The following is an 8,699-nucleotide window of genomic DNA, read 5'->3' on the forward strand; positions in this document are numbered from 1 at the left end:
GACGGTGCTTGCTAGCTGTGTCTTTTCCTGGCAGAGGCAGCAGGGCAGCTCTCCAGGCCTCTATCCTAAGAGCACTAATACCATTCACGAGAGCTCCACCTAATAATCACTTCCTAAAGGCTCTACCTCTTGAGACTATCACATTGGGGTTTAGATTTCACATGCAAATTTTAGGGGGACACAAGCATTCTGATCATAGCAGCTGGCATGTGACCCCCTAGGAAGGGCTGCAGTCATCTTATTAAGATCCTGGCAAATTTGCTAAATCATGGAGGATGACAGATGCAAGGGAACCACCAAGAAGATGCCCAGGCACTAGGCTCCAGCACTGCTTCCTCAGCTCTCACAGAGGAGGACGCGAAGCAGACTGCCCATATCCCTTTGGCCCTCCTGAGTTCACCTGCAGCGGTGGACATTTCCTAGAATGCTGACAATTTCCCGTCACGAACACCCAGACTTCTCTCCTACTCTTACTGTAACGGTGCTTTCCAGCATTGACCTATGCAAAACAAAAATTGCTGGATATATAGGAAATACATTGAAATAATTAGAGAGGGTTTTAAATTACTTCCTCCAGTTAAAAAAAAAAAGCTCAACTGGACAAAAACTAACAGATGTAACTAAAAGCCTAACCACACAATCAAAAAACTAGATCTGATAAACAGATAGAATGTTATATATATTTTTCTCAAGTGTTCTTGAAGGATTTAGGAAAAATTACTATATATTCATCTACAAAGGAACATCAATAAATTCTAAAGAGTAGCAATAATGTAGACAGCATCCTCTGATATCAAAGGAATAAAACTAAATATTAATAACAAAATCAGAAAACAACAATGACTTTTTTACCTGTACATTTCTTTTTAAATTTTTAAAAATATTTATTTCTTTATTTATTTGAAAGGCAGAATTATATAGAAAGATACAGAAAGAGAGAGTGATTTCCCATCTGATGGTTCACTCTCCCAAATGGCTGTGATGGTAGAGGCTGAGCCAGGCCAAAGCCAGGAGCCAAGAACTCCATTGGGTCTCCCACATGAGTGACAGATGTCTGAGTACTTGGGCCATCCTCCCCTGTTTTCCCAGGTGCATTAGCAGGGAACTTTATCTCAACACTTTAAAACACTTTTGGGTCAAATGGTGAAGACAAATCCCAAGTATGGAGTTTTGAGAAATCGTGATAATGAAAGCAGTGCATACCAGAAGCTATGGGATTGAATGAAGGCAATGCTCCAGGGAAAATTTACAGGCTTAAATACTTAAATCAATATAATCAAGACTAAAAATAAGTACAGCATGATTCAAAATTATAGATAAAATGGCAAACTGAAAAAACAGGATGGAAGGAATTTTTTTTAAGATTTATTTATTTATTTATTTAAAAGGCAGAGAGGTAGAGCAAAAGAGGTAGAGAGAGAGAGGTCTTCCAACTGCCTGTTTACTCCCCAATTGGCCACAACAGCCGGAGCTGTGCTGATCCGAAGTCAGGAGCCAGGAGCTGCATCTGGGTCTCCCACGTAGGTTCAGGGGCCTAAGGACTTGGGCCATCCTCTACTGATTTCCCAGGCCATGGCAGAGTCATGAGGAGTGAACCAGCAGATGGAAACTCTCTCTCCCTCTCCCTCTCCCTCTCCTTCTCTCTGTGTGTAACTCTGCTTTTCAAATAAACAGATAAATCTTTAAAAAAATAAAGGGTTGACAGCATCCTTAGATGGTAGATATTGTCATCTCTGTTATCCCTTGCCTTCCACCCAGAAACACACTAGTGCCAATGTTAATTAGAGAATTATAAATTAGCTTGGACTAATCACTGTGGGGACAATGTATGTTGAAGTCATTTACCTTCCTCTCCACGTCGAGAAGACAAAGTGCTTATAAGATGGTATCATGGATTGGAAGTGGAGCACCAGGGTCTTGAACTAGCACCCCATATGGGATGCCAGCATTTCAGGTGGCGGCCCTACCCACTATGCCACAGCACTGGCCTTGGAAGGAATTTTTTTTAAAAATTATTTATTTATTTGAAAGGCAGAGTTACAGAGAGGCAGAGATGGATACAGAGAGAGAGAGGGAGGGAGGGAGGAAGGGAGGGAGGGAGAGAGAGAGAGTCTTCCACCCTCTGGGTCATTCCCCAAATGGCCGCAACAGCCAGAGCTGGGCCGATTTGAAGCCAGGAGCCAGGAGCTTCTTATAGGTCTCCCACGTGGGTGCAGGGGCCCAAGCACTTGGGCCATCTTCTGCTGCTTTCCCACGCCATAGCAGGGAGCTAGATCAAAAGTGGGGCAGTCGGGACTTGAACCGGTGCCCATAGTTTTACCCGCTATGCCACTACACTGGCTCCAGAAGGAATTCTTAGAGTTGAAATCTGATATTAATAAGCTAGAACAATAGGAAAATAATAAAACTAATGAATAAATCATTTACTTTCTAAACATCCTAGATTGTTCTTTAACAAAAATCTGTGAAATATGAGCGAGATATGAGTTACAATGTTTAAGTTGCTGCGTGGGATCCCCATGTCCCATATCGGACTGCTTGGTTTGAATCCTGGCTCCTTTGTTTCAATCCAGCTTCCTGCTGATGTGTGTCTTGGGAGGCAGTAGATGATGGTCCCTGCCACTTATGTGAGAGACCTGGGTGAAGTTCTGGATTCCTGGCTTTGGCCTGACCAAGCCCTGGCTGTGGTGGCATTTGGGAAGTGAACCAGGGAATGGAAGATCTCTCTCTCTCTCTCTTTTCCACTGCCTGCCTTTCAAATAAGATGAAAATAATACCTTTTTAAAAAGATTTTATTTATCTATTTCAGAAGTAGAGTTACAGACAGTGAGGAGGAGAGACACAGAGAGAGAGGTCTTCCATCTGCTGGTTTACTCCCCAAATGGCTATACTGACCAGAGCTGGGCCGATTTGAAGCCAGGAGCCAGGAGCCTCTTCCAGGTCTCCTATGTGGGTGTAGGGGCCCAAGGACTTGGGCCATCTTCTACTGCTTTCCCAGGCTACAGCAGAGAGCTAGATTGGAAGTAGAGCAGCCGGGACTCGAACTAGCACCCGTATGGATGCTGGCACCACCAGTGGAGGATTAACCACTGCCACAGCACCGGCCCAATACCCATTTTAAAGACTGTGAAATAAACCATTAGCTAATCTATCCAATGGCAGGGGTGGGGAGCAAGGAGCCAAAAACACCTATACAGAATATCAGAAGTGACAATGAGAAATTATCAGAGAAACAAAGGGAACACACACACAAATGTTAACAGACTATACTTGGATCTGGATACTTTTCTAGGAAAACACATCTAACCAAAATTTATCTTGGAGTAGATTAAACCCTTTAAACAGACAAATCCCACAGAAGAAAGGGAGAAAGTTGCAGAATGGTCAACCCCAATAAAGCACCAGGCTTGATGTCTTCATGTGAACACTGTCAAACCTATAAAGAATAGATAATTCCAGTGCTATGTAAAGAACAGTGGGTGGGGGATGAAGTGAACATTTCCAAATTATTTTTATAACAAATACAGTACAGATTCAATTTTGATCTAGCAATAGCACTTCTTGGAAATCATCTTAAAAATTCCCTTGTGGGGTTGGTGCTGTGGCAATGTAGGTTAAGCCTCTGGCTGTGGCTCTGGCATCCCATATGGGCACCAGTTCAAGTCTCAGCTACTCCACTTCTGGTACAATTCCCTGATAATGGCCTGGGAAATCATTGGAAGATGGCCCAAGTGTTTGGGTCCCTGCACCCACATGGGAGACCTGGAGGAAGCTCCTGGCTCCTGGCTTTGGATTGGCCCAGCTCTGGCCACTGTGGCTATTTGGGGAGTGAACCAGCGGATGGAAGACCTCTCTCCCTCTCTCCATCTCTCTGTAACTCTGCCTCTCAAATAAATAAATAAATAAATCTTTAAAAATATTTCTTTGCACACTTGAAATGATGTATGCACAATGTTAATCATTATAGCACTTTTTACAAATAGCAACATTGTAAATTAGCCTCATGCCATCTCTTTCACAGAAGAGAAATTACTCTTGAGCAGGCAGCTACACAGGTTCTTTGTGCATTTTGCTCATGGCTATCTGGAGCATAGAATTATATGCCTTACACCATAATACAATAAAACAATGTATATTGTGACATGAAAGCCTAATTGGAAATCCACCAAAATGATAACAGTGGATATATGTCCCTGTAGATAGATTTTCAGTGATTTAAATTTCACCAAACTTTTGCATAATTTCTAGACCTTGCACATGAGTGCACTATCTTCCATCTATAATTTTTTTATTTTTATTTTTTTTGACAGGCAGAGTGGACAGTGAGAGAGACAGAGAGAAAGGTCTTCCTTTGCCGTTGGTTCACCCTCCAATGGCCGCTGCAGCCAGCGCGTTGTGGCCAGCGCACTGCGCTGATCCGATGACAGGAGCCAGGTGCTTCTCCTGGTCTCCCATGGGGTGCAGGGCCCAAGCACTTGGGCCATCCTCCACTGCACTCCCTGGCCACAGCAGAGAGCTGGCCTGGAAGAGGGGCAACCGGGACAGAATCCGGCGCCCCGACCGGGACTAGAACCTGGTGTGCCAGCGCCGCAAGGCGGAGGATTAACCTAGTGAGCCGCGGCGCTGGCTCCATCTATAATTTTAAAGGCGATTTCAAAAGTTAAAAAGTAGCACATCAGTCCTATGTACATTGTGGTTTTCATTAAATGCTAGGAAATCAATTGTCTCCTTCCATATAGGTAATCCATAGAGATCAGTCAAAGGCCTTGCCTCAAAGTGTTCATTACAATCCGTGGTCTTTCCAATACCTGCATAAATAAGATGCAGGAAAAACACTTTAAGGCAACCTGAGTTTGATGATGTCATACCAAGAATTTACAACACTTTGCGATTCCCACTAGTAAGTATGCACTCACTGAATACTCACCAAATGAGCATAAGTGACAAGGTTGACCTCAGAATGAACTCAGAGAAGATCTAGTTCTGAAGTAGGTCAACTTCTCCACCACTGAGGTCCTGAACTTGATAGCTCACCAGTTAGAGTGAACCTTTTGGAACCCTCAGTCTTGTGACTGATTTTAAAACATCAATACTTTGCGGAATGAGCCATTCAATAGTTTTTTTGAGCCTCCCCCATTACATCCTTGAGGAAGAGGCCCACAGTGAGTGTAATGGATAATGGGCGCAAGTTGAATGTGGAGGGGGGAAGAGGTATCATAGCAACAATCATTTCACAACTGTTTTTAATTAGCAAATAACTTCATCATGCCATTTGGCGAATGAATGTGGCTATGGGAACAGATTTTTCTAAACATCTAAAGTCTCAATATTTCACTGGATGGGAGACAACAATGACTCCCATATTTCTCAGCTTTAAAGTAATTTGACCAAATACAAGGCTAAATAAAACATTGGTAAAATGCCAACATGCTTCAAAAAGGCTAGATACTTTAGTTTCTAATGATAAAAAAGTAGACTTTTTTATTACCTTTGATGAATACAGGTTCCATGATGCCATCTTGTGGACAAATCCTGTGCTAACACAGCAGCAGAGGAATCAGAAACACTTATCTCAATAGAATTATTGAATTGTCTTTGAACACACCTTAGAGCTGTTAATCTTTATATTTAGTGCTTTCCTTCCAATCCCTAATAGTTATAAGTTTTAACATAATTTTCAGCAAACTAATTACTGCCCAGAAAAGAACTGACTTTATATTAACAATGAGACATATGAGACCTTTTGGGTGTGCTGCCATTTAATAAACACTCTCCATCACACATTTCTTTTTTTTTTTAAGATTTATTTACTTATTTGAAAGTCAGAGTTACACAGAGACAGAAAGAGAGGCAGAGAGAGAGAGAGGTCTTCCATCTGCTCGTTCACTCCCCAGTTGGCCACAACGGCCGGAGCTGAGCTGATCTGAAGCCAGGAGTCAGGAGCTTCTTCCAGGTCTCCCATGCGGGTGCAGGGGCCCAAGGACGTAGGCCATGTTCTACTGCTTTCCCAGGCCATAGCAGAGAGCTGGATGGGAAGTGGAGCAGTCCGGTCTCGAACTGGTGCCCATATGGGATGCTGGCACTGCAGGTGGCAGCTTTACCCGCTATGCCACAGTGCCAACCTCCCGCCCCCCCCCCACTTTTTAATAATCCTGCAATGCCCTGATGGGTAGGAAGTCAGGTCAGCTTTGATATAAAATGGCTAAGCTGTCCAGGAAAGAATGTGGCTGAAAGTAAGGAAAAGTTTGGGATTCTGGGCTACCTCCTTGTATCACAGCAGAATGAGAATCAAATATGTCGATTTCCAAAGAGATGCCCAAGTAGTCTCTGAGGAATCTTGTTGGTCTGCAAATGGAAACAACATTTAGCTGAAATTATGGGAAAAATCTTATGAAATATAATGGAGGTGTGGGTGGGCAGGTAGGGAGAGGCGCTAAGGCAAGCACCACGACGTTCTGCTCCCATGTGAGTTCTCTAGAATGGCGTGCTCATCCCTTGAGTGTCTTCTGCATACCAGGCATTTTAAAAACATCATCATGCATGATTCTCACCATGTCCCTGGTGCAATGGTATGATTCTTATCCTGTAAATGAGGACAAAGGGGCTCAAAGATGAGCGTGAGAAAGAATCAAGGGTCTTTGAGATTCAGATGATAGAAAGTTACTGTGAATGACATTCCATGGATGGTCTCAGCATGCTGTGAAGAAAAGAAAAGGCCAACAATGTGTGGAGGGGTAAATATTTAAAGACATATTTACTTACATAGTACGTGAATTGTTACCCTATCCCTCAGGACCCCTACAAAACAAATAAATATCCACCATCACACAACAGGGGGGAGGCTGGAACACTATCACTCTCTGGCGCCCAATCTACAAATCTCACTTTCCCTAGATATTGGTGGCTTTACATTCAAATCCATATTCTCATATTTGCCAGAAAGACATCTGACCATCACTTCCACAATCCTTGGATTGCTTTTTTTCATTTTTTAAAGATTTATTTATTTGAAAGGCAGAGTTGTAGAGAGAGAGAGGGAGAGGGAGGGAGAGAGAGAGAGAGAGAGGAAGTCTTTCATCCACTGGCTCAATCCCCAAATGGCCACAATGACTTGGGTCATTTTCTACTGCTTTCCCAGGCCATAGCAGAGAGCTGGATCAGAGGTGGAGCAGCTGGGACTCAAACCAGTGTTTCAGGCTACAGCGCTGGATTTCTGAAAATTGTTTTGAAACACACACCTACTCCATCCTGCTTCTTTATGGCAAAACAAGAGCTTTCCAAAGAGGATAAAAAGTTAAATTCAAACTTTTAAAAAATTTTTTTTGACAGGCAGAGTGACAGTGAGAGAGAGAGACACAGAGAGAAAGGTCTTCCTTTTTCATTGGTTCACCCCCCAATGGCTGCTGCGGCCGGTGCACCATGCTGACCTGAAGCCAGGAGCCAGGTGCTTCTCCTGGTCTCCCATGCGGGTGCAGGGCCCAAGGAATTGGGCAATCCTCCACTGCACTCCCCGGGCCACAGCAGAGAGCTGGACAGGAAGAGGAGCGACCAGGACAGAATCTGGCACCCCGGCCAGGACTAGAACCCGGTGTGCTGGTGCCGCAAGGCAGAGGATTAGCCTATTGAGCAGCGGCGCCGGCCAAATTAAAACTTTGATATGAAAATGTTAGATCAGGTGTTTTTTTTTTTACTTAGAAAAATTATTTATTTCTGCTCCTTTCATACATCATATTGGTCAGGAAAGCCTTGCATACATATCTGAAACATCATACTATCACACACTCTGTTTAAAGGCAAAGCACCATAGGTAAAGCTGATCAGCTGTCTAGAGTTCTCAGCTTGTGGGATCATGCTTCGTGTTTTACATTGAGTTCTGAAAATCAGAAATGTCATCTCCAAAAAATGTTAAGGGGGTTGTAAAAAATAATCACTTGATTCAATATTACAAGTATATTTACTTTAAGAAATGAAAAACTAAGAAGAAAATGCCAGTCATTATTGGTATGTCAGTACAGGTCAGCGGGAAAAAATACTGTGATAAACTGTGTCTCTGACACCACAAAGAAATTCTAGTCCAAGCTTTAATATGCTTCCTATGCTTAGTCGATACTTTTACTGCTGTTCTTCATTCTTTTCCACATTTCATGTAGAGGATTGGTACAGCCTTTAAAACTTTATTAACAGGAGCAAATCCAGTATCTTGATTTCTTCTCAAAAGACACTCTAACCCATCAGATAGCCCGGCAGTTTCGTTCTCATGAATACTCTAGCCATGAAAAAAGCCAATAGGACACAAATGAATCCAATGAATAGAAGAAGAAATCTATTGAGTTTTGGAATATTTGGTGCATTGGATCGGTGTAGGATGATGAAACCTAAATCTCCCATTGTAAACAGGAAGCTGGATGCAAGTCCTTCCATAATATATTGTCCATTTACTCTGTAGGCCAAGAAAGCCACTGGCCGATGATGCCCGTGTTCATCAGTCATAGAGCCAACACTTGGAGGTTCAACAATAACATCGTAAATTATTCCTCCGGTGATGAGGAAGTAAGACACCACCACCAGAGCGTACACCGTCATGGCCGACGGCATGTGCACCCACGGAGGCTTCTTCAGCTTCAGATTGGGACATTTGAGCACTAAAAACGGGACTCGGTACAAGGTCTCCATGTTAGCGGTGGCACGGACAGCAATGG

General features: G+C 43.1%; 1 pseudogene across 1 annotated transcript; it reads right to left on the reverse strand.

Annotated features, from left to right (window-relative positions):
* Nucleotides 1–7,678: 7,678 nt before the first annotated feature.
* LOC100354821 (oligosaccharyltransferase complex subunit OSTC pseudogene) lies at nucleotides 7,679–8,699 on the reverse strand (annotated as a pseudogene). Its single transcript, XR_016227563.1, has one exon. The product of XR_016227563.1 is annotated as an oligosaccharyltransferase complex subunit OSTC pseudogene (transcript).

This window comes from Oryctolagus cuniculus, chromosome X (assembly GCF_051225735.1).
Source record: "Oryctolagus cuniculus isolate XC-2025 breed Fujian yellow rabbit chromosome X, ASM5122573v1, whole genome shotgun sequence".
NCBI lineage: Eukaryota > Metazoa > Chordata > Mammalia > Lagomorpha > Leporidae > Oryctolagus > Oryctolagus cuniculus.